At 32.2% G+C, this 27,324-nt stretch overlaps 3 long non-coding RNA genes across 4 annotated transcripts in view; 1 reads left to right on the top strand and 2 right to left on the bottom strand.

Moving 5' to 3' along the window:
- Window positions 1-27,324, bottom strand: part of LOC127699047 (uncharacterized) — a 114,149-nt gene that overhangs the window by 44,760 nt on the left and 42,065 nt on the right. The gene's annotated exons all lie outside the window — the stretch shown is intronic.
- On the top strand, window positions 1,627-12,236 carry LOC127699010 (uncharacterized). Its single transcript, XR_007980995.1, has 4 exons — window positions 1,627-1,761; window positions 3,480-3,634; window positions 9,644-9,740; window positions 11,920-12,236. It is a non-coding gene; the product is annotated as an uncharacterized LOC127699010 (long non-coding RNA).
- Window positions 14,497-25,588, bottom strand: LOC127699006 (uncharacterized). 2 transcript variants are annotated; one of them, XR_007980991.1, is made up of 5 exons: window positions 25,125-25,588; window positions 23,412-23,566; window positions 17,264-17,360; window positions 15,036-15,084; window positions 14,497-14,563 (listed from the first exon to the last, which is right to left on the bottom strand). It is a non-coding gene; the product is annotated as an uncharacterized LOC127699006 (long non-coding RNA). The 2 variants fall into 2 exon arrangements; XR_007980990.1 differs by lacking the exon at window positions 15,036-15,084 and having other exon boundaries at window positions 25,125-25,583.

The following is a 27,324-nucleotide window of genomic DNA, read 5'->3' as shown; positions in this document are numbered from 1 at the left end:
ATTTTGGTCAAGTTGACTTATTTGTAGATCTTACTTTGCTGAACATTATTGCTGTTTACAGTTTATCTCTATCTATAATAATATTCAAGATAATAACCAAAAACGGCAAAATTTCCTTAAAATTACCAAGTCAGAGGCAGCAACCCAACAACGGGTTGTCCAATTCATCTAAAAATTTCAGGGCATATAGATCTTGACCTGATAAACAATTTTACCTCATGTCAGATTTGCTCTAAATGCTTTGGTTTCAGAGATATAAGCCAAAATCTACATTTTACCCCTATGTTCTATTTTTAGCCATGGCGGCCATCTTGGTTGGTTGGCCGGGTCACTGGACACATTTTTTAAACTAGATACCCCAATGATGATTGTGGCCAAGTTTGGTTAAATTTGGCCAAGTAGTTTCAGAGGAGAAGATTTTTGTAAAAGTTTACGGACGACGGACGACGGACGACGGACGCAGGACGACGGACGACGGACGCAAAGTGATGAGAAAAGCTCACTTGACCTTTCAGGTCAGGTGAGCTAAAAATAAGAGCGTGTGAAGACCGATTTTTTTTATGACTTCAGTTAGAAACTACTGCAATCTCCGTTATGTAATAGAGGCCGTTTTAAATAAAAGTTGCGGAAATTAAAAAAAAATGTTGCCTTCCATAATACAACTGATGGCACCATGAAAGAGTGAATTGCTACATTCTCCCTACACGAGGTATCTGATTTAATATCTACAATTAACTGAGCATGGCTGCTAATACATTTACATTGTTGAAGGCTTGCCTATAATTGCTTACATCCACTTTATTTGAACTTTTGTGGATAGTTGCCTCATTGGCAATCATACCTCATCTCCTTATTTTTATAAGGATAAAAATGATAAGCATGTTAAGATTTATCTGCCACGTAATTTTTCAAACCAATTGGACAACCCTATTTGCAGTTATTGCATCTGGCATTATAAATTTTACGAAATATCTCTGTTTTTTTTTTTTTTTTTTTTTTTTTTTTTTATTATTATCTTAAATGCTGATAAAGAGAAATTTTGAACAGCAAGTTGAGATCTACAACTAAGTTAACTAAGTTATCTACAACTAAATTAACTAAGTTATCTACAACTAAGTTAACTAAGTTAACTGACCGAAATTGTAAATTTATCCCTTATAGGAGTTATTGGCTTGAAAGGCATTTTTTTTTAAATTAAATTTTCAAGTTATTTTTAAGAAAGTATAATAGATGAAGGGAAACTTTAAGTGACAAAAATGTTCAACAAAATTAGATCTACGAATAAGTTGACAAGACAGCTATCCAAATGACTAAGCTGCAATACAGTCTTCACAAATAAAAAAAACCAAAAAGAATAAGATACTTCTTCAAAGATACCATATACAATATTGACAATAATGTCATAAATAGTGCAGGAATTAAATTGGTAATTTGTAAAAACAGTCAAACATAATCGCTATATTAACACTAAACTTGTAAATTGAGTTCATACCCACATACATATATCAGTGCCAGGTAACTTTAATGTTTGGTTCACTATATTTTGATCAAGGATAAAATAATTGATTTTATCTTTATAAGGTGCCGATTTATCTATGTTAGATGCCGATTTGTCTAGATGAAATGGGTAACTTGTCGATTAACTGGAAGAAACCGGGGAACGAAACATAGAAAATTTATGAAACGAAAGTCAACGCAACAAAAGTCAAAGTGTTTTTGTTTTGATGGATAATTTTACGTACCCTAAAAGCGGAACGAAAGGTAAATATTATTATGCACATTTTGTTTAATTATTGGATTAAAGCAGGAAGATGTGTGTGCTTTATTTTTCACGAAAGACTATTTGACTGTAGATATTTGTAAACCTGAGAACGACATTGAAGTTTGGACCCCCCCCCCCCCCCATATTGTAATATAAATATAATTGCATTGGGTAATCCGTTTCATTATCTATTTATATTTCATAATGAGGATATTACAAGATTTAGACACAAATACATCCCAAATAACCATATAATTTGTAAGCCCTTTAGACAATAAGACAAACTTGGAAAAAGGGGGGATATCATATACAAGGGGAGGACATCATATACTTGATGTAATGTATTGAAATTGTTTATCTAATGTCACAACAGAACTTAATTACTTTAACTGATGCAGACCTGTATATCTTATGATACATGTGTGGTATTTGTATTTGTTTTTCAGTTGTTTTAAAACCATGAAAATGTAGACGACTTTATTATCTCTCTAGCAATTAATAGCTATTTTACACTTAATAGATAGGGGTGCCCCTGGGGATCAATTACTCCCCCCTTTTCATATAATTTAGATTTAAAAAATGTATATACCTTTTCATACATCGCGTAGGTAATAATGTACATGTAACCTTTTCCCAATTTTAATAATGAATGATTCCAGGACATGCAGGAGCGGACAAGAATCACATTCCGGTATTACCGAGAAAATCATCACATTTGATTAAAGCTCAAATCTGAGGCTCAAATTTCTTATTTTATGTTAACTTAAGGCAAAACGAGACTTGCAACTACACAAATGTAAGAAAATTACAGGGCTTTGCATCTGAGAGGGGGGTAGGACCTTTATCGGGACTCTGGGATCGGGTGTTTTTAAGCTCGGGATTTCGGGATTGATCCTTTCGGGATCCGGGAATTCTTTTTTTTCGAATTTCGGGATGTCTGGGTATAAATTTTTTTAAATTCGGGACCTCAGAATTCCATGTTTTTAAGCCCGGGATTTCGGGATCAGGACCCCTCCTACCCCCCATCATATGACAAGTACAATAAGCCTTGATTATCCTGAGTCTGAGACTACTATTACTGAGTACTATAACAATAAACATCTAGTATTTCTCAGCCTTATCATACATGTATTATACTTCTGATAGTTTTCCACACCTATTCACATATGTTTAAGCTGAAAAATATGACCCAGGCTATTACAGCGGCAGGTCTTATCACCTTGTACATTATAAGTAGAAGTGGACCCTAGAGTGCATGAATGGTCTACTTTACATCTACTTAAATGTGAATATAAAAATAAGAAGATGTGGTAAGATTGCCAATGAGAAGAGTCCTATTCTCCACAAGAGATCAAATGACATAGAAGTTAACAAGTATATTAAAGTTATGGTACAAATGTACAAGATGACTTCAACAATGAACAAAGCCCATACCAGAAAGTCAGCTATAAAAGACATTTAATGGAAATGACAAATGTTAAACAATGCAAATGAGGAAACTAACAGACTGATAATGATTTATAAACAAAACAAGGAACAAATAAACAAATATGATATACAGCAACAAGAAACAGGGCAAGTCTAGATCTGTTGTTCTTGTTTTAAAAGATCAAAATAAGCCATTTTTGCCATATAAAAATATTTAAGGCAATTTGGCAGATGTATTGTAACTTCATTTTATTATACATTTGAACATGTTATACATTATTTCTTTTAGCATTTTCAATGAAAGTACATTTTGTACATGTACTTCAACAGAACAGAATTCATTTGAGGCCTTGCTTTCTAGATTATATAATGGATTCATAGATTGTCATATTGATTTATGTGCATAAAAGGAGCAGTAGTCAATGAATAATTTTGTGATGAGAGGTATGTAATGAAGAGGATAACTTTGTTTAAATATTTTGTTGTTGTCAGACTGTATACATGTTGCAAGTTTTGAGGTCATAGACATGATAGAGTTGAAAGTTTTGATTCTTGTTGTGGGCTATTTCTATAAACAGTGACAATTTTTTTTTTTAAAGGTCAATTTTATAGAAAATAGGGTTGGACGCTCTATTAACACTTCATTGCTTGTTCTTTTTTTGTCTTGCAACAACAGTCATGAAAATGAGTCTTGGGCATGCTGTTTTTAACAGAGGCGAAGTCATAAACAATTTGTTAAAAATTGAGATTAGGTCAGTTTAAACCAAACAATAACTTATGGCCGAGTTATGGTTAAATAAGTCAATAATATTTTTTGCAGTAGAAGTAGGATATCCACTTCTCATTTCCATTTCCATTGAGATTATATGGTCCAAATCCCTCAGTCATGGTTGATTGACTTTGATATTTTTACTTAACTTAAATGTGAAAAGTTTCTGATTAGGTCAGTTTGAGTGAACCAATAATGATAAATCATTGATATTTGCATGAATTGATATGCAGTTGTATATGTCAGAGTACTAGCACATTTCATATCCCTTGTTTTTTATTTTGCCCAGCCCCTCAGTCATGGTCTATTGATTTTGAAACTTTGTCAAGTCATGGATGGTGTGTGACTTTGGATGTTTAAGCATTGTCATTTGAATATCAACATTTGAAATCAACTAATAGGATTTCATACAGAGAAGACATACTTCTACCCTCTCGGTCTTAATGATAATATCATGGGAATTGGTAATATATCAAGAACCGATTCTGTTAACATTTTGGATATAGTTTCTAAAACTGTTCGTAAAAACCGTTCTCATGGTCGTAGAAAAAATCGCAATCAAAGAAAATTTCGGACCAATCATACCAATATTTCGGACCTAATTTCTATTTCAAAAAACAACGGCAGACATTATCTGTTAACAAAGCTCTGTTCATAACCGGTTAATAAGTTAAATAAAATTTTAGAGGATTGCAACACAATTTCATATAGCAGTCCTAAGTATGAAATCGTTCAAATTATAAAGGCATATTGTTATTCTAAACTGTTTCCCAAAATTGATCGCCCTGAAGATAATAAAAAACAGTTTATTAAAATAAAGTATGTCAATAAAGGTTTTGATTTTGTAAATATTGCCGGTATTTTTAACGACCATTCTGTTAAAGAACAAATTCCGGGATATTTTGATAATACTGAGCTCCCTCTTATTTGTTATATTTACAAGAAATCTACCCGGAAATTTGTGTTTAATTATAGCCAATTGTGTAAAGATGTTAATATCAGTGAAAATACACCTACTTCATGTAATTGCAGTAATTCCGAATACATTTATGGACCCATTTCCCATGTTATAACAGGAGATCTTAACATCGTTCAAGACCGAGAGTTAAAATCATTCCTCAGTAAAGGACCTAAATATCGTCCCCCGTCAATTATTAATTGGAATGAGTGTCGTAATATCATCCATGCACGACTCACTCCATACTTACTGTTTGAAATGGATAAAACGGGAAAAAGCTGACAAAAAATCTTTGGACTCTTTTTTTAAATCAGTAATGAACATAGTTGATATACGTATTCAACATTTTAAAGAACATTTTACTCTTAACAATAACCACAATAAACCTAAGCCAAGGAATTTGTTTTTGTCCCGGCCGATAAAGCTGCTAATAATATTATTATTGTTTGACGTAAATTTTACATTGAGGTTCTGAAAAAAGAAATCACCAATTCACCAACATTCCAACTGACTCCATTTTCAGAAAACGACATCTGTAACAAACATAAACTTTTAGCTACCGCTTTACAAGCAGAACCAAATACAATGAAAGTCCTAACTATGTATTGGCTTCCGAAGCTACACAAAACACCCTACAAATATAGATTCATTTCGTCTTCAAGCCATTGTTCCACTACTAAATTGTCTATTCTTCTTACCAGTACACTTGGTACAATCAAAAACCTGATAATAAATTGTTCAAATAAGGCCTTCGAAAATAGTGGAATTAATTACTTTTGGAGTGTCAAGAACTCGTTGGAAGTACTTGATAAATTGCATGCATATATTGGTGATTTTGAATCTGTTCAAAGTTTTGATTTTTCTACCCTATATACCACATTGCCTCACATTCTCATTAAGAAAAAATTCACACACCTTATTAAATGGGCATTTAAAAAGTCAGAATGTGAATATATATGTTCAAACTCTTTTAGGTCATTTTTTAGTAGCAATAAACAAAAAAACTATGTCAATTGGACATGCTTTGATACTATATATGCCCTTGAATTTTTACTAGATAACATTTTTGTTCGCTTTGGAGATTCCGTATATCGTCAGGTTATCGGAATTCCAATGGGGACTAACTGTGCACCACTTATTGCGGACCTTTTTTGTATTGCTATGAGTTACAATTTATGACAAAAATCAGTAAAGACCCATCGAAACAACATCTGATACACAAATTTAATAATACTTTTAGATATTTGGATGATATTTTGGCTCTCAATAATGACGACTTCAGTATGTATACTAAAGAAATTTATCCTGTTGAACTTACTTTAAATAAAGCTAATACTAACAATGACCACTGCCCTTTCCTCGATCTTGATATCTATATCATTAACGGAAAGCTTAATACTAAAATATATGATAAAAGAGATGATTTTTCATTTCCTATCGTTAATTATCCATTTTTAGATGGTGACGTTCCCTTGTCACCATCTTACGGTGTTTATATATCTCAACTTGTACGATTCGCTCGTGTATGTAACAATGTTTTAGATTTTAACGAGAGAAATTTATGTATTACTGAAAAATTATTACACCAGGGTTTTCGATATCACAAACTAGTCAAAACATTTACTAAATTTTATCATCGGTATAAGGACATCATTCGTAAATATAGCTCAACATGCAGACTTCTTATACGTTCAGTTATTTCACATCCAATTTTTTATGGAAATATTCTTTATAAAGCACAAAAATGTCAGTATTCACCTCTGAAACTAACAAAACCTTTAAATAGACTTATTAAGAAGGGATATAGTTACGATACTGTTGTCAGGTCATTAAAGATTGCATATTTTGGCGTTAATATTGATTCACTTATAGGGTCTTTGCATCGGCACTAAACACATTTATTTAAAAACCAGTTGTTGGCATGACACGGGTTATGTTCTTCTCATATATGTTATGATGGTATGATACCAAACCCCTAACGGGAAGGATTGTGCCTGATATTCATATGATGAAGACATAATCTTTCAATCAGTTTAATTGAAGTCTGGAGCTGGCATGTCAGTTAACTGCTAGTAGTCTGTTGTTATTTATGTATTATTGTCATTTTGTTTATTTTCTTTGGTTACATCTTCTGACATCAGACTCGGACTTCTCTTGAACTGAATTTTATTGTGCGTATTGTTATGCGTTTACTTTTCTACATTGGCTAGAGGTATAGGGGGAGGGTTGAGATCTCATAAACATGTTTAACCCCGCCGCATTTTTGCGCCTGTCCCAAGTCAGGAGCCTCTAGCCTTTGTTTTTTCTTGTATTATTTTTAATTTTAGTTTCTTGTGTACAATTTGGAGTTTAGTATGGCGTTCATTATCACTGAACTAGTATATATATTTGTTTAGGGGCCAGCTGAAGGACGCCTCCGGGTACGGGAATTTCTCGCTGCATTGAAGACCTGTTGGTGGCCTTCTGCTGTTGTCTGTTCTGTGGTCGGGTTGTTGTCTCTTTGACACATTCCCCATTTCCATTCTCAATTTTATTCTATGTCTAAAGTTTATTCATATAATATTAATGTATACCAAAGGTTTATTATATACCAGTAATGTCTTGGATAAATTATTTATACAGGAATTACTTCATTTTGAAATGTAAATTCTATGAAAGATAACCATTTTTTCCAGTAAAGCACTGTTATGGTTGCATTTTGTTGTCAGATATTTTTGTAATTCATACCATAGGTCTATATCAGCATGGTCTTTTAGTTTTATGAGTTAGAAAATAACTGCTGATCAAATATGTTTACAGTAGTTATACCTCTTAGAAATAGATATTGTAAGAAAAACTGCATTGCAAGCAATCCCACACATGTCTTCATTTCTTTTAGATTATTTATAATTTATGAAAAAGGTTAAAAGAACATACTAGTACATATTTTTTGCTTTTTGACAGCAAATTTTATATATCCATCAATTGGTGAAGTACATTGAAGCGCTGTTCTTTTATTAAGTGCATGAAGTATGGATGGTAACACAAATGACAACATATTATGTTCATGAGTTAATATTGCCTTGTCTGAAAATAGTATACGCGAAGTACTAACATTGAACTATGGTAATGTTGTAACCCTAACGCTGTAGTGAATGACGTTATTGTATAGATTTCATAGCTACAACAACGATTAAACGTACATTGCAATCATAAGTATTTATTGAGATTCCACAACATGCCTATAAATGGTGTATTTAAACAATTTTCCCTATGTAACAGGAAATCTAACTTTAGTTTAAGTGAATGGATCTCTATGAAATTTTACCATAAGGTTCAATACCACAAAAGGAAGGTTGGGATTAATTTTGGGGGTTATGGTACCAACAGTTAAGGAATAAGGGGCCAAAAATAAGCATTTTTGTAACTTCGAGACATAACTTGTGTGTTAGTGTATGGATCTCTCTGACATTGTACCACAAGGTTCCATATCACAAAGGGAATGCTGGGATTGATTTTGGGGGTAATTGCCTCAAAATTTTAGGAATTAGGGGCCAAAAAAAAGGCAAAAAACAAGCATTTTTCCAGTTTCATGACAATAACTTGTGTGTAAGTGTATGGATCTTTCTGAAATTGTACTACAAGGTTCCATATCACAAAGGGAAAGCTGGAATTGAGTTTTGGGGTAACTACGTTTAGGAATAAGGGGCCAAAAAGAAGCATTTTTCTAGTTTCCAGACAATAACTTGTGTTCAAGTGTATGGATCTCTGAAATTGCACTGCAAGGTACCATACCACAAAGGGAAGGCTGGGATTGATTTTGGGGGTAATTGCCTCAAAATTTTAGGATTTGAGGCCAAAAAGGGGCAAAAAACAAGCATTTTTCTAGTTTCAGGACAATAACTTGTGTGTAAGAGTATGGATCTTTATGAAATTGTACTACAAGTTTCCATATCACAAAGGGAAAGCTGGGTTTGAGTTTGGGGGTAATTGCTCTAAATGTTTAGGAATTTGGGACCAAAAAGGGGCCTAAAACAAACATTTTTCTAGTTTCCAGACAATAACTTGTGTTCAAGTGTATGGATCTCTCTGAAATTGTACTGCAAGGTACCATACCACAAAGGGAAGGATGGGATTGAGTTTGGGGGTGATGAATCATAAGGGGGTTCAAAAAATTTGGGGGAGGGTTTTTTTTTTTCCTTTTTTTTTCTTTAAAATTTTCCATTTTAAATTAATTGGTTATTTCTGATTTATATATAAAAGCAAATAATAATGATATGGTTTGAATAGGTAAATTAAAAAAATTTAAGTTCTTAGACCACATTCATTCTGTGTCAGAAACCTATGCTGTGTCAAATATTTAATCACAATCCAAATTCAGTGCTGTATCAAGCTTGAATGTTGTATCCATACTTGCCCCAACCATCAGGGTTCAACCTCTGCTGTCGTATCAAGCTGCGCCCAGCAGAGCATTTTATTTTAAACTGTAGACAGCAGAATAGATGATTTTATATTGGAAAAAAGTTCATACTATACTAAAACGGGCTTAGGCTATACATATATTATTAATATTAGTTACACTGTTGATCTTTTTATACGACCGTTGTTGTTTTCTTACACATTTTTTCCATTCACTCAAAAGTAAAAATATAAATTAGTGACTCTGAGCATCAGTTCATACTTCATCTACAAAAATGATCTAGTTTTTGTCTGGAGTTCTGGATTAAATTAAGATTTACAATTTTAGCTTATTACCATGGTTACCAAATGAAAGGAAAGTGCAGTATTAGAATCACTGGTGTACATGTAGATGCGGATGTCCGGCAAAAAGAACTGGTATCAAAGTAAGTTCATCTGTAGAATTGCAGTTAGTTTAAATAATTTAATGTTATCTATTTAAACCTTTTTCAAGTGTAAATGTACATGTTACGGCATGTATACTGTTGTTTATTTATGTCTTTCTGATGTCAAGTATGCATCAAGGAATCCTTATCCTGCTCTCCTTCTTCTGCTCCACACACACACACGCATGAGATGACAGAAGTTCAAATAATTATAGCATTTGCTTATATTATGAATTGTATATTTAAAAGTTGTTCTCGTCTAAAATATACATACATTGTAAAATATTTGCCACTGAACATTAAAATAAGCAAGAAAAATCAATCGATTATTGTTTTTGCATTATAGGAATGAGTTTTCAAACATACATGTATAACAATTGAATAATTTCCTTTTAAGCTTTTTTTATGAACCAGCATATAGATATAACATGTATAAGGAGATGAGGTACATGTATGATTCTCAATGTGACAACTATCAATTAAAAAACCAAAGGACGAAGATGTAAACATTTGCTGGTCACTGTACAGCCATAAACAATGATCAAAATCCATACCATAAAGTAACCTATTATGGCTATACATGTAACTTGTATAAGGATGAAAAAATGTGAACCAATAAAAAAAATAAAACTACACACAGTATGGCAGACAGCACCCAACATAAGAACCAAATGTCAGAATCAGCCAGAAAGGGCTGGACTCATCAACAAGCACTAAAAAGAAATAACAAAATAATAAAAGATGCAAAAATTATGTATTCCCAAACTAAAATATCTATCAGTTCACCTTCGACAGATTTAATCAATTAATGTAACAACAAAACATTTGTCATTTCAAACAGTCTAAGAAAGCATGACTTTTTGTAATGCCAAAATATTGAACACACAAGAATATGTAGGACCATAACAGCATTTAAGTATTAATAGTTGCATAGAATTTCAATTTCTGAAATACATGTTCTGCTTTTTGTCAAGCTTGCAAATTTATTTCACGAAAGCGAGACAGTGATCCTAGATTCTGCCAGAGGCGGCGTCGCTGTCCTAAAATTTAGGTTCAGTCTGTGGTTAAATTTTTTTTGAACATTGATAACTTTGTCAAACAGACATGGGATTTTGTGAAATTGAGACAGAATATTCGAAGCTTCTTAATGACCAAACTACAGTATCCAAGGCAAAATTTTGAAAATATTCTTTTTCATTTTTCTGTATTTCAACTAATAAATGGGCTTAGTTTTTGATGAGCTTGCAACTTCCGTTGCAGAAAGCTCGACATAGGGATATTGATCAGGCGGCTGCGTCCATGGTGGGGTTAACAAACTTCTTCAAATCTTTATATTTTAGAAGGTGGAAGACACGGATGCTTCATACTATGTACAATGTATATAGATGCATATGTATGTTATGAAGTTTCTGTCAGTCAACTGTCCATTGTCCTTGAACTCATTTTCATGGTTCAGTGATTACTTGAAAAAATAAAGATTTTTTGTAATGTTAATTTCTCTCATAATTTCTCTCTTATTAATATTATTTATAGTATTCATGGTAATAGGATATTTATATTTACTTAGTATATGGGTACCTTGCAAGGTCCTAGTGTCTGTCTACTCTGTCAGAAAGTTTTTGTGGTCAAGTCAATATCTCAGGCATTATAAGCAATAAGTCTACTGTATTTGGTGTATGGAATTATTGTAAGGTGTAGATGTCCAACTGGTAGTTGTAATCTGGCCTTGACCTCATTTTAATGGTTCAGTAATAAGTTTTTATGTTTTGGTTTAATTTTTGGATACTATAAGCATTCAGTTAATTATATTTGGTGTATGGAATGTTTGTAAGGTGTACTGATCTAAAATTGAGAATGGAAATGGGGATTGTGTCAAAGAGGCAACAACCCGACCAAAGAGCAAAAAACAGCCAAAGGCCACCAATGGGTCTGACAGTAATCACCTGAACTTGACCTCATCTTCATGGTTCATCGGATATTTTTTTCTTGCCTAGTCTGTTTTCCAGATACTATAAGGTAAAGATGAACTATAATTGGTTTCTGGAATGATTGTAAATTAAAATTGTAAGGTGTTTAGGTTTAACTTTACATTTATCTTGCAGGCTTCATCTGACCTTAACCTTATTTTCATTGTTCATTGGTCAATATTAAATTTCTCTTGATTTGGTCTTTTTTTTAGATACTAAAAGTAAAGGTGAACTACTTTATGTTTATGGAATGATTGTAAGGTGTTTATATTTGTCTTGCAGGTACAATTCTTGCCAGATTTTTTAAAACTTATTCTATATGTTAATATCAGCATAATCCTAGTCAAGCTTTATAAATTTGGCCGATCAACTTTTTTCAAAAGAGTTATGCCCCTTGGAAATAATAAATTTATGGAAAATGGCCTCGTAAATGCTCTCATTTTTTTTTATTAAACTTATACATGTAGTATACTATTATAGTAATGCCCTGGTCGGTTTGAAATATTTAGTATACAAGAAAAAGAACTTTTTTTCCTATTTTTTCTATGTATATACTTTGTATAAATAGTATGGCTACATATGGATTATGTAATTTGTCCTCAAAATTTTTTATAGTCGTAGTCTTTAGGACTAAAACTCTCTGTGTTCAAATTGTTAGTTAGATTGAGGATTTTTTGTGTACATGTATGCACATTTTTAAGTGAGTCCTACACTAAGTTTTGCTTGGCATTGACACAAGGATGCAGGTTTCCAAATTTGGTTTGTCCTGATCGGCCACTTTACAGTATTTTGTGTGTTTTGGGTATTGATATTTTGAGAGATGAGAGCAAATAGTACTTTGTATATATGTTATGTTGTCACTGCTGTGTATTGTAATAAAAGTGGCAGCTCAGAAAAGATATAAGCAGCAAGCTAGTCAACAAACTTAAGTTTGTAGTTGAGTTATTTGTTTATATAATAAGCTATAGAATAGTCTTAGGTGTAAAGGTGCATATGTATAGAGAAGACGTGTAAAACAATTCAGACGAAATAAACCAAAGGTCAAAGACATTTAAAAAAAAAATGAAGTACATTAACAAGCAACAACCACTAAAATTACAGGGACTGGTACATATATTATATATATATATATGCAGGGAGATTAAACATATTTGCTGGATCAAACCCCTCCCTCTTACCTGGCACAGTGGTGTTACATAACAACATAATAACAAACAAGTAAAACTCTGTTGAAAAAGGCTTTACTCATCAGTTCAACCCCATGCTATGATTTAGGTATATATATATTACCCCCTTAAACGCATTTTTAGATTGATTGACATATTTAGGAAGAAAGGTTTAGGTCCATTTCTGCTTCATGACAAATCGCTTTTGAACAATATATCTATGCATGATTCATCGAGGGATGCTACTAAAAAATGCATCTACATAGGAAAAACTGCAACATATGTTTTCATATGTTTAACATATGTTTTTCATGTGTTTGAAAACATATGTAAACATATGTTTAGGCCCGACATGAAAACATATGTTTTCGAACATTTGGAAAACATATGGAAAACATATGGAAAACATATGAAAAACATATGTTTTTAAAATCATATGAAAAACATGTTTTTCATACATGTAAACATATGGAAAACATATGTTTTTCATATGTTTTTTACAAACATATGTTTTTCATATGTTTTCATACCTGGCCTAAACATATGTTTTCATATGTTTGTCCTAAACATATGTTTTCATATGTTTGGCCCAAACATATGTTTTCATATGATTTTATCTTGGTCCTCAATATATATTTTTTAAATGTTTTTAATTGTTCAAATGCATTTATTTTCTCATAGATTCTAAACATGGTTCGTATATATATGTATTTTGTTTTTGCGGTAGGTTTTTTAGAGTTATGTTTTGATGTTTTAATATGTTTTTCTTTATTATCTTTTTTTCTGTCAGGAACTCATTTTGAGTGTAAATACTTCATTGTGATGAGCTGTTGCTTTAAAAAGTAAATAACCCAAAATACCAAACTCCACAGAAAATACATGGCAAAATCAAAAGCTCAAACAAATAAAAAACAACTGTATACAGGCATTCTTTTATGCAGAAAAATAACAGTGCTCCATAATTTTTATATCAAGTAGAATTATTTTTTGATTAACTTGTTGTCTCTTCTATTTTCATATTTTTGTCTCTTTGACATACCACATTTCTATTGTCTAGTATATTCTATTTTGGTTTGTTTGTCTCTTCGACATTCACCATTTCTATTGTCTATATTCTATTTTCATATGTTTGTCTCTTTGGCATACCCCATTTCTTTTGTCTGTATTCTATTTTTAATATTTTTGTTTCTGTCATACCCAAATTCTATTGTCTATATTCTATTTTCATATGTTTGTCTCTTTGATATACCCTATTTCTATTGTCTATATTCTATATTTTCATGTTTGTCTCTTTGACATACCCCAATTTTATTGTCTATATTCTATTTTCATATGTGTGTCTCTTTGACATACCCCATTTCTATTGTCTATATTCTATTTTCCTATGTGTGTCTCTTTGACATACTCCATTTCTATTGTCTATATTCTATTTTCATATGTCATTATGTGTGTCTCTTTGACATACTCCATTTCTATTTTCCTATGATGTATGTGATATTTCTATTGCTATATCACCATACACAGATATTTAATTGTCTTCACTGCTGGCTATTACTGGTGCATGTGTATGCAGCTGCTTTTTTGGAAACATCCTGTATGATAAAGAAAGACAACTAAATTGACTTTCAGTTCAATATTGTATTAATCTAAAATTAACGTTCTTTGGTTCTGTTTCTTTACTTTTCAGTTTCTGCAAGTAAAAATAAAAGAACAGAGTTTCAATGTCCACCTAGTCGTACATTTTTTATCTATCAAGGGGCAATATTAAAAAAAAAACATGTTTTTTTGCTCTTTGGTCAGGTTGTTGTCTCTTTGACATATTCCCAATTTCCATTCTCAATTTTATTTTTTGTTCTCAAAAATATTTATAAATAAAAATGTGTTTGGGGGAAAAAAAGTTCTTTTTCTTGTATACTAAATACTTCAAACCGACCAGGGCATTACTATAATAGTATACTACATTTATAAGTTTAATAAAAAAAAATGAGAGCATTTACGAGGCCATTTTCCATAAATTTATTATTTCCAAGGGGCATAACTCTTTTGAAAAAAGTTGATCGGCCAAATTTATAAAGCTTGACTAGGATTATGCTGATATTAACATATAGAATAAGTTTTAAAAAATCTGGCAAGAATTGTACCTGCAAGACAAATATAAACACCTTACAATCATTCCATAAACATAAAGTAGTTCACCTTTACTTTTAGTATCTAAAAAAAAGACCAAATCAAGAGAAATTTAATATTGACCAATGAACAATGAAAATAAGGTTAAGGTCAGATGAAGCCTGCAAGATAAATGTAAAGTTAAACCTAAACACCTTACAATTTTAATTTACAATCATTCCAGAAACCAATTATAGTTCATCTTTACCTTATAGTATCTGGAAAACAGACTAGGCAAGAAAAAAATATCCGATGAACCATGAAGATGAGGTCAAGTTCAGGTGATTACTGTCAGACCCATTGGTGGCCTTTGGCTGTTTTTTGCTCTTTGGTCGGGTTGTTGTCTCTTTGACACAATCCCCATTTCCATTCTCAATTTTAGATCAGTACACCTTACAAACATTCCATACACCAAATATAATTTACTGAATGCTTATAGTATCCAAAAATTAAACCAAAACATAAAAACTTATTACTGAACCATTAAAATGAGGTCAAGGCCAGATTACAACTACCAGTTGGACATCTACACCTTACAATAATTCCATACACCAAATACAGTAGACTTATTGCTTATAATGCCTGAGATATTGACTTGACCACAAAAACTTTCTGACAGAGTAGACAGACAGTAGGACCTTGCAAGGTACCCATATACTAAGTAAATATAAATATCCTATTACCATGAATACTATAAATAATATTAATAAGACGGAAATTATGAGAGAAATTAACATTACAAAAAATCTTTATTTTTTCAAGTAATCACTGAACCATGAAAATGAGTTCAAGGACAATGGACAGTTGACTGACAGAAACTTCATAACATACATATGCATCTATATACATTGTACATAGTATGAAGCATCCGTGTCTTCCACCTTCTAAAATATAAAGATTTGAAGAAGTTTGTTAACCCCACCATGGACGCAGCCGCCTGATCAATATCCCTATGTCGAGCTTTCTGCAACGGAAGTTGCAAGCTCATCAAAAACTAAGCCCATTTATTAGTTGAAATACAGAAAAATGAAAAAGAATATTTTCAAAATTTTGCCTTGGATACTGTAGTTTGGTTATTAAGAAGCTTCGAATATTCTGTCTCAATTTCACAAAATCCCATGTCTGTTTGACAAAGTTATCAATGTTCAAAAAAAATTTAACCACAGACTGAACCTAATTTTTAGGACAGCGACGCTGCCTCTGGCAGAATCTAGGATCACTGTCTCGCTTTCGTGAAATAAATTTGCAAGCTTGACAAAAAGCAGAACATGTATTTCAGAAATTGAAATTCTATGCAACTATTAATACTTATATGCTGTTATGGTCCTACTTATTCTTGTGTGTTCAATATTTTGGCATTACACAAAGTCATGCTTTCTTAGACTGTTTGAAATGACAAATGTTTTGTTGTTACATTAATTGATTAAATCTGTCGAAGGTGAACTGATAGATATTTTAGTTTGGGAATACATAATTTTTGCATCTTTTATTATTTTGTTATTTCTTTTTAGTGCTTGTTGATGAGTCCAGCCCTTTCTGGCTGATTCTGACATTTGGTTCTTATGTTGGGTGCTGTCTGCCATACTGTGTGTAGTTTTATTTTTTTTATTGGTTCACATTTTTTCATCCTTATACAAGTTACATGTATAGCCATAATAGGTTACTTTATGGTATGGATTTTGATCATTGTTTATGGCTGTACAGTGACCAGCAAATGTTTACATCTTCGTCCTTTGGTTTTTTAATTGATAGTTGTCACATTGAGAATCATACATGTACCTCATCTCCTTATACATGTTATATCTATATGCTGGTTCATAAAAAAAGCTTAAAAGGAAATTATTCAATTGTTATACATGTATGTTTGAAAACTCATTCCTATAATGCAAAAACAATAATCGATTGATTTTTCTTGCTTATTTTAATGTTCAGTGGCAAATATTTTACAATGTATGTATATTTTAGACGAGAACAACTTTTAAATATACAATTCATAATATAAGCAAATGCTATAATTATTTAAACTTCTGTCATCTCATGCGTGTGTGTGTGTGGAGCAGAAGAAGGAGAGCAGGATAAGGATTCCTTGATGCATACTTGACATCAGAAAGACATAAATAAACAACAGTATACATGCCGTAACATGTACAATTACACTTGAAAAAGGTTTAAATAGATAACATTAAATTATTTAAACTAACTGCAATTCTACAGATGAACTTACTTTGATACCAGTTCTTTTTGCCGGACATCCGCATCTACATGTACACCAGTGATTCTAATACTGCACTTTCCTTTCATTTGGTAACCATGGTAATAAGCTAAAATTGTAAATCTTAATTTAATCCAGAACTCCAGACAAAAACTAGATCATTTTTGTAGATGAAGTATGAACTGATGCTCAGAGTCACTAATTTATATTTTTACTTTTGAGTGAATGGAAAAAATGTGTAAGCAAACAACAACGGTCGTATAAAAAGATCAACAGTGTAACTAATATTAATAATATATGTATAGCCTAAGCTTTAGTATAGTATGAACTTTTTTCCAATATAAAATCATCTATTCTGCTGTCTACAGTTTAAAATAAAATGCTCTGCTGGGCGCAGCTTGATACGACAGCAGAGGTTGAACCCTGATGGTTGGGGCAAGTATGGATACAACATTCAAGCTTGATACAGCACTGAATTTGGATTGTGATTAAATATTTGACACAGCATAGGTTTCTGACACAGAATGAATGTGGTCTAAGAACTTAAAATTTTTTAATTTACCTATTCAAACCATATCATTATTATTTGCTTTTATATATAAATCAGAAATAACCAATTAATTTAAAATGGAAAATTTTAAAGAAAAAAAAAGGAAAAAAAAAAACCCTCCCCCAAATTTTTTGAACCCCCTTATGATTCATCACCCCCAAACTCAATCCCATCCTTCCCTTTGTGGTATGGTACCTTGCAGTACAATTTCAGAGAGATCCATACACTTGAACACAAGTTATTGTCTGGAAACTAGAAAAATGTTTGTTTTAGGCCCCTTTTTGGTCCCAAATTCCTAAACATTTAGGGCAATTACCCCCAAACTCAAACCCAGCTTTCCCTTTGTGATATGGAACCTTGTAGTACAATTTCATAAAGATCCATACTCTTACACACAAGTTATTGTCCTGAAACTAGAAAAATGCTTGTTTTTTGCCCCTTTTTGGCCTCAAATCCTAAAATTTTGAGGCAATTACCCCCAAAATCAATCCCAGCCTTCCCTTTGTGGTATGGTACCTTGCAGTGCAATTTCAGAGATCCATACACTTGAACACAAGTTATTGTCTGGAAACTAGAAAAATGCTTCTTTTTGGCCCCTTATTCCTAAACGTAGTTACCCCAAAACTCAATTCCAGCTTTCCCTTTGTGATATGGAACCTTGTAGTACAATTTCAGAAAGATCCATACACTTACACACAAGTTATTGTCATGAAACTAGAAAAATGCTTGTTTTTTGCCTTTTTTTTGGCCCCTAATTCCTAAAATTTTGAGGCAATTACCCCCAAAATCAATCCCAGCATTCCCTTTGTGATATGGAACCTTGTGGAACAATGTCAGAGAGATCCATACACTAACACACAAGTTATGTCTCGAAGTTACAAAAATGCTTATTTTTGGCCCCTTATTCCTTAACTGTTGGTACCATAACCCCCAAAATTAATCCCAACCTTCCTTTTGTGGTATTGAACCTTATGGTAAAATTTCATAGAGATCCATTCACTAAAACTAAAGTTAGAGTGCGAAAACCAATGTGTCTTCGGACGACGACGACGCCAACGTCATACCAATATACGACCGCAAAATCTTTTTGCGGTCGTCTAAAAAACAACATTTAGGCATTAACTCTTGATGTTTATTAAATCTTGATTTCCTGTTACATAGGCAAAATTGTTTAAATACACCATTTATAGGCATGTTGTGGAATCTCAATAAATACTTATGATTGCAATGTACGTTTAATCGTTGTTGTAGCTATGAAATCTATACAATAACGTCATTCACTACAGCGTTAGGGTTACAACATTACCATAGTTCAATGTTAGTACTTCGCGTATACTATTTTCAGACAAGGCAATATTAACTCATGAACATAATATGTTGTCATTTGTGTTACCATCCATACTTCATGCACTTAATAAAAGAACAGCGCTTCAATGTACTTCACCAATTGATGGATATATAAAATTTGCTGTCAAAAAGCAAAAAATATGTATGTTCTTTTAACCTTTTTCATAAATTATAAATAATCTAAAAGAAATGAAGACATGTGTGGGATTGCTTGCAATGCAGTTTTTTTTACAATATCTATTTCTAAGAGGTATAACTACTGTAAACATATTTGATCAGCAGTTATTTTCTAACTCATAAAACTAAAAGACCATGCTGATATAACCCTATGGTATGAATTACAAAAATATCTGACAAAAAAATGCAACCATAACAGTGCTTTACTGGAAAAAATGGTTATCTTCCATAGAATTTACATTTCAAAATGAAGTAATTCCTGTATAACTAATTTATCCAAGACATTACTGGTATATAATAAACCTTTGGTATACATTAATATTATATGAATAAACTTTAGACATAGAAGTATGTCTTCTCTGTATGAAATCCTGTTAGTTGATTTCAAATGTTGATATTCAAATGACAATGCTTAAACATCCAAAGTCACACACCATCCATGACTTGACAAAGTTTCAAAATCAATAGACTATGACTGAGGGGCTGGGCAAAATAAAAAACAAGGGATATGAAATGTGCTAGTACTCTGACATATACAACTGCATATCAATTCATGCAAATATCAATGATTTATCATTATTGGTTCACTCAAACTGACCTAATCAGAAACTTTTCACATTTAAGTTAAGTAAAAATATCAAAGTCAATCAACCATGACTGAGGGATTTGGACCATATAGAATCATGTGCAAAACAGTGTAGGCGAGACCATTGATTGGCGCGCTAAAATATCCCATTGACTGGGTCAGATTAGGTGAACGTTCGTCTGTAACGCCCACAACTCACGACGTATTTATTATAAACATTTAAACTGTGGGGTTGCCAAAGGGTTTCAGTATATATACGAACTACAGTGCACAGTATATTATATACATATTTTATTTGCGATCATAAAATGTACGAAGTCGTCCATTACTATGTAAATTGGGTCGATTAAAAAAAAAGCTGAAAATGTTTCTGTTGCCAAGGGTTTTTCACAAGTATAGTAGTTAGCAGAAAAGTTCACCAAACTATACATTTTACCTATTCAAAAACGTAAATGCAAATTCCACAAGGCTTGATCCAAATAGCCTTTTTATTGTCTAATAACTTGCAAGTACGAAAAAGACAGGACAGAAGTATATTTTGTCTATATGTTTTGTGTACGCACACTTTTTAAAGTTGATCATGCATTCGTTCTAAAATAAAATTTTGACCAGATAAAAGTTGAAAGATGACATAATTGGACATGCAACCGCAATTGTTAAATCGCTTTGACGTCCGAAAAAAAAGATAATAATCAACACATGCATTGTAACTTTTAAAGCCAGTTAAATCCTTTTTTGTTGTTGAAAGAACGTGCGATGTCATAAAAATTGATTATCAAATCATAACGAAAACACAAGTAAAGAACGTTTACACTGAAATGCAGTCAAGTTTAGCGATTGATAATTCATTGATAACATTCTGGCGTATCACAAACAAACAACTTGTAACGTCTCACTTCATTGGCCGAAAGATTTAAATACAACAACAATTGTTGTGTGCACGTGAATTGACACAGGTGACCGACAATGGAATGTACTACATTACTACGAACGTAAAAAACAATGATTTTTGGTCGAAATAATTAAATAAGTATTTTGTGAATTTCAAATAGTGGGGTCGAAATATTATACTAATAATTTGTGTTAAGTAATATTCTTTATGCATGCAGCACTTGTACCGCACTATGAAAAATATAAGGATAAAATAAAATACATGTGCCGCTTTTATACGGATGAATGTATGAACCACTTTAATTTCTTTCATATTGACGCTAGGTTATTATCCAGACAATGTCGTAGTTACTTATAATAAGGATCTCATAATACTGATCCATTTCAAATTTATGATGGGTTGCACATTCCTCTTTTATTGTTTTCATGCTATAAAACGAAAATAAAGAAGCTAAGCGTTTGTTCTTCAGAAATGACGTGTCATAAACGAGCAAATTGTCCCCGAAAGATCGTACCATGTGTGCACGTGAATATAGATGTACTATGCAATGTACTATCATGGTCACCACGAAATTCAAATGTATTCAGTGAAGGCATGTTGGTGTAAAAAGGTTTGAAATGTTTCATCGGCGAAGATTTTATTTTTGCATGTGTGGAACTAAAAAATAAATAAATACTTGTGAGAAATGTCGTAGTTTATAAGGAACTATATAAATGTACTGTTTTCGATTTTGATTGGTTGAAAATTTATCCTTTAATTTCATACCGTAAGAATAGAGCTTTGCATAACATTGTTGAACAATCCGCCAAAGTAACGTGTGGCATGCGTGCGTATTAAAATGAAATACAAAATCATACATGTATGATAAACTTATAAACGAAATATTAAGAAATTAAGGATGACTACTGTAAAAGTATGTACAAAAATGGAGTCACCTTTTATCAATACATTTAGTGAATAACCACACTGTTTAAAACTGATTGTTTTCTATGCAACTATTTAAATATTTACAATATATAATTTTCAACCGAGGATAGCAAAACAGTTAATTATAAATTAAGAAAGTATATCGCTGGAGTTTATAAAGTACATTTCCTTCCACTGTGCCATGGTTTGCCATCTCCATTTTTTCTCTAAACAAAGCATGGCTGGTTACATGTTCTGAATTTACTTAGAATTTCGGGATTTTTTTTTCAAAATCAAGTAAACTAAATCAGAAAAAAAATCACACTATCCTAAAACTTATGAAAGAATATGAATAATGAACATGACAGTTTATAACACAAACCCATTTACTATAAAAATCGAGCAATATCTTTAGTATGTAATTTGGTTATTTTTGTAGTTAAGTACGGTTTCATTTCAAGTACAACGTTAATTCATCAAGTCCATTGAATAAAAGATAAGGCAGGGTGAGCAACTTGACAAAAAAAAGGCAGGATGACGATTTATGTAAAAAATCAGGATAAACGAATAAATATAGTCAGGACCTAACAGACTGAAAAATAGAAAGACAGGACAGAGATAACAACTAAAAAAAATGAAGGACAAAATGTTTCATCCAAGTCCTTCACCCCCAATCAAAATAAAATGGTAGCTCCCTTAATCCAGGACCAATTGAGAGGAGACAGTTGAATTAAATATTTCGACGTGACTGTTAAGATTAAAGTTTAAAATTTTACATGCACATGTATAAAAGCTAGAATTGCCATGCGATAATCAAGAACACAATCATGTTCGGGAATACGACGATGGAAGTTTTTAACGACCTTGACCGGCTACGTGAATACTGATCAGTCCATTCAGCTTTATAGTACGCGTGTTCTATTTTCGCAGGTGTGAGGTCGAAGGTTTGAATTGACCAATGAAAACGATCGTTCCTTAACGAGTTAATCTAATAAAGTTTGTTTGACTGATTATGTTGCACGACCTTTCGCTAAGCTTGACCGCAGTTCAGTGTAAGTATTCAATATAAATCAAAACACAAAGGTTATTCCTGATTAGTTTTTCGAATTATTTTATTTAGGCGTTGAGACCCTTTGGTGACCTCACAGTTTAAATGTCTATAATAAATACGTCGTGAGTTTTGGGCGTTACAGACGAACGTTCACCTAATCTGACCCAGTCAATGGGATATTTTTGCGCGCCAATCAATGGTCTCGGCTACACTGTTATGCACATGATTATAATCTCAATGGAAATGGAAATGAGAAGTGGATATCCTACTTCTACTGCAAAAAATATTATTGACTTATTTAACCATAACTCGGCCATAAGTTATTGTTTGGTTTAAACTGACCTAATCTCAATTTTTAACAAATTGTTTATGACTTCGCCTCTGTTAAAAACAGCATGCCCAAGACTCACCTTCATGACTGTTGTTGCAAGACAAAAAAAGAACAAGCAATGAAGTGTTAATAGAGCGTCCAACCCTATTTTCTATAAAATTGACCTGTAAAAAAAAAAATTGTTACTGTTTATAGAAATAGCCCACAACAAGAATCAAAACTTTCAACTCTATCATGTCTATGACCTCAAAACTTGCAAACATGTATACAGTCTGACAACAACGAAATATTTAAACAAAGTTATCCTCTTCATTACATACCTCTCATCACAAAATTATTCATTGACTACTGCTCCTTTTATGCACATAAATCAATATGACAATCTATGAATCCATTATATAATCTAGAAAGCAAGGCCTCAAATGAATTCTGTTCTGTTGAAGTACATGTACAAAATGTACTTTCATTGAAAATGCTAAAAGAAATAATGTATAACATGTTCAAATGTATAATAAAATGAAGTTACAATACATCTGCCAAATTGCCTTAAATATTTTTATATGGCAAAAATGGCTTATTTTGATCTTTTAAAACAAGAACAACAGATCTAGACTTGCCCTGTTTCTTGTTGCTGTATATCATATTTGTTTATTTGTTCCTTGTTTTGTTTATAAATCATTATCAGTCTGTTAGTTTCCTCATTTGCATTGTTTAACATTTGTCATTTCCATTAAATGTCTTTTATAGCTGACTTTCTGGTATGGGCTTTGTTCATTGTTGAAGTCATCTTGTACATTTGTACCATAACTTTAATATACTTGTTAACTTCTATGTCATTTGATCTCTTGTGGAGAATTGGACTCTTCTCATTGGCAATCTTACCACATCTTCTTATTTTTATATTCACATTTAAGTAGATGTAAAGTAGACCATTCATGCACTCTAGGGTCCACTTCTACTTATAATGTACAAGGTGATAAGACCTGCCGCTGTAATAGACTGGGTCATATTTTTCAGCTTAAACATATGTGAATAGGTGTGGAAAACTATCAGAAGTATAATACATGTATGATAAGGCTGAGAAATACTAGATGTTTATTGTTATAGTACTCAGTAATAGTAGTCTCAGACTCAGGATAATCAAGGCTTATTGTACTTGTCATATGATGGGGGGTAGGAGGGGTCCTGATCCCGAAATCCCGGGCTTAAAAACGTGGAATTCTGAGGCCCCGAATTTAAAAAAATTTAAATCCAGACATCCCGAAATTCGAAAAAAAAGAATTCCCGGATCCCGAAAGGATCAATCCCGAAATCCCGAGCTTAAAAACACCCGATCCCAGAGTCCCGATAAAGGTCCTACCCCCCTCTCAGATGCAAAGCCCTGTAATTTTCTTACATTTGTGTAGTTGCAAGTCTCGTTTTGCCTTAAGTTAACATAAAATAAGGAATTTGAGCCTCAGATTTGAGCTTTAATCAAATGTGATGATTTTCTCGGTAATACCGGAATGTGATTCTTGTCCGCTCCTGCATGTCCTGGAATCATTCATTTTTAAAATTGGGAAAAGGTTACATGTACATTATTACCTACGCGATGTATGAAAAGGTATATACATTTTTTAAATCTAAATTATATGAAAAGGGGGAGTATTAGTAATTGATCCCCAGGGGCACCCATATGTATTAAGTGTAAAATAGCTATTAATTGCTAGAGAGATAATAAAGTCGTCTACATTTCATGGTTTTAAAACAACTGAAAAACAAATACAAATACCACACATGTATCATAAGATATACAGGTCTGCATCAGTTAAAGTAATTAAGTTCTGTTGTGACATTAGATAAACAATTTCAATACATTACATCAAGTATATGATGTCCTCCCCTTGTATATGATATCCCCCCTTTTTCAAACTTCAATGTCGTTCTCAGGTTTACAAATATCTACAGTCAAATAGTCTTTTGTGAAAAATAAAGCACACACATCTTCCTGCTTTAATCCAATAATTAAACAAAATGTGCATAATAATATTTACCTTTCGTTCCGCTTTTAGGGTACGTAAAATTATCCATCAAAACAAAAACACTTTGACTTTTGTTGCGTTGACTTTCGTTTCATAAATTTTCTATGTTTCGTTCCCCGGTTTCTTCCAGTTAATCGACAAGTCACCCATTTCAATTTATCTGTTTATAATAAATTTTTGATTCACCAGTTTGAAAAACCAAAGTTCCTTGTATCATCTATCTCTGTCCATTCTTAAAAACTTTTAAAAAGACAGCAACAGATGATCGCGTGAGCGTCCATGGATTTTGCGGCATAGTATAAAAAACGGTAACGGTGAAAAGATTTCCGGGTTTTCGTGTTCGACGTACCATGCAAGCTTTCGTACATTTACGTATATTTGAGGGTCTGGAATCAAGATGGGAGTTTAAGAATAGAAAATAATGACAAAAAGTGCAAAATAAAGAACAGATAGTAAAAAAAGGCAGAAATATAGAATAAAGAATCATAGAGAATAATTGGATTATTAATAAAAAAAAAAGAATTGAGAATAAAGAACAAACTAAATAAAGAATATTTATTCATATTATTATTTAATATTTATAACCCATTCACTTATTCTACATTCTGTTCAATTCAAAATTAGATAGCTCTGCTGTGGGGGTGACACTGACAGGGCTGACCTGCTTTCATCATCATGATCATGTGGGATTTAGTGGGAAGAGTAGAAAGTGAACTGTTTGAGAAATACGCTATATAGATAATAAATGAAAAAATGTATGTGATAATTAAATGACAAATTTTGACATTTTCTCAAAACATTTTTTTTTAATGTCCTTTAAAACATTTGAAAACATATGAAAATCATATGTTTTTCATATGTTTACAAACATATGTAAACATATTTTATAAAACATATGAAAACATATGTTTGCTTCCATATGTTTTCATATGTTTCAAAACATATGTAAACATATGTTTGTAAACATATGTTTTTCATATGTTTGGGACAAACATATGAAAAACATATGTTGCAATTTTTCCTGTATATATATAATAATAAAAGACCATAAAAAGTTGCCAAATTGAACATTCTTTATCGTGATGAAAAATTTTGATGTACACAGTAAGAAAGTAGGGCTAGAAGTACTCATATAACTTACTATTTACCACTATAGTTTTTGGTGCCAAAAATTCATACGCCTTGGAAAGACCATACTGAGAAGACAATAAATTCCTGTTTACTGCGTACCACGGGAATTATCTATGGTCATTTTGGGGCAATTTATAGTTTACTTGGACGTGAGAGCCTAGGCTCCTCATTGTAAGCTGTACTTTGACCTATAATTGTTTACATTGACAACATTTGTTCTTGGATGGAGAGTTGGCAATCATGTCACATATTCCTATTTTCATATTTCCAACCAAAGCATTCTAGTCATTAATATAGGTCAAGGCCACATGCATTGTAGTTAGCATCCCTACTATAAATATGCATCATTCATACCAAAATAATTGATGTGGGACTGAACTGTAAGCTAAAATTTACCTAAATCTTTATTTTTTACTAAATCATTCCAGTTGAAAATATATAAGAATTTATTCAAGGAGAGACGACAATTGGTAGTGATTTCTATGTATCATTCATACCAAAAAAACTGATGTGGGACTTAACTGTAGGCAAAATTTTACCTAATTCTTTATTTTTACCAAATCATTTCAGTTGAAAATATATAAGAATTTATTCAAGATGAGATGAAAATTGATAGTGATTTCCATGCATCATGCATACAAAAATAACTGATGTGGGACTTAACCATGTTAACCATGTTAACTGTAGGCCAAAATTTACCTAAATCTTTATTTTTAACCAAATCATTCCAGTTGAAAATATATAAGAATTTGTTCCAGGCGAGAAGAAAATTGATAGTGATCTCTGTGTATCAATCTACCATGCAAGGGATACAAGTAATGGTATTATAATGAAAGGTTATTTTTGGAACATATACTACACTATACTACAATTTCATTCAGTTCCTGAAATAAGGATCTATTTCAGCCTGAAGATCTTCCTCAGTATACATTGAATTATAAGACTGCCTCTTCTTTAAAACAAGTCTGCTAAAGTAACTAGCAATTTGTTGGGCAGAAAGAAATTCCTCTTGTAAAAATCTTTTTTTTCCATTTTCTCTCTCACTTGTCGCATATCTTGTGATACTTTCTCGGGGTCCTCC

Source organism: Mytilus californianus, unplaced genomic scaffold (genome assembly GCF_021869535.1).
Source record: "Mytilus californianus isolate M0D057914Y unplaced genomic scaffold, xbMytCali1.0.p SCAF_4, whole genome shotgun sequence".
Classification (NCBI taxonomy): domain Eukaryota; kingdom Metazoa; phylum Mollusca; class Bivalvia; order Mytilida; family Mytilidae; genus Mytilus; species Mytilus californianus.
The sequence above is the reverse complement of the archived record's forward strand: the minus strand, read 5'-3'. Positions and strand labels throughout refer to the sequence as shown.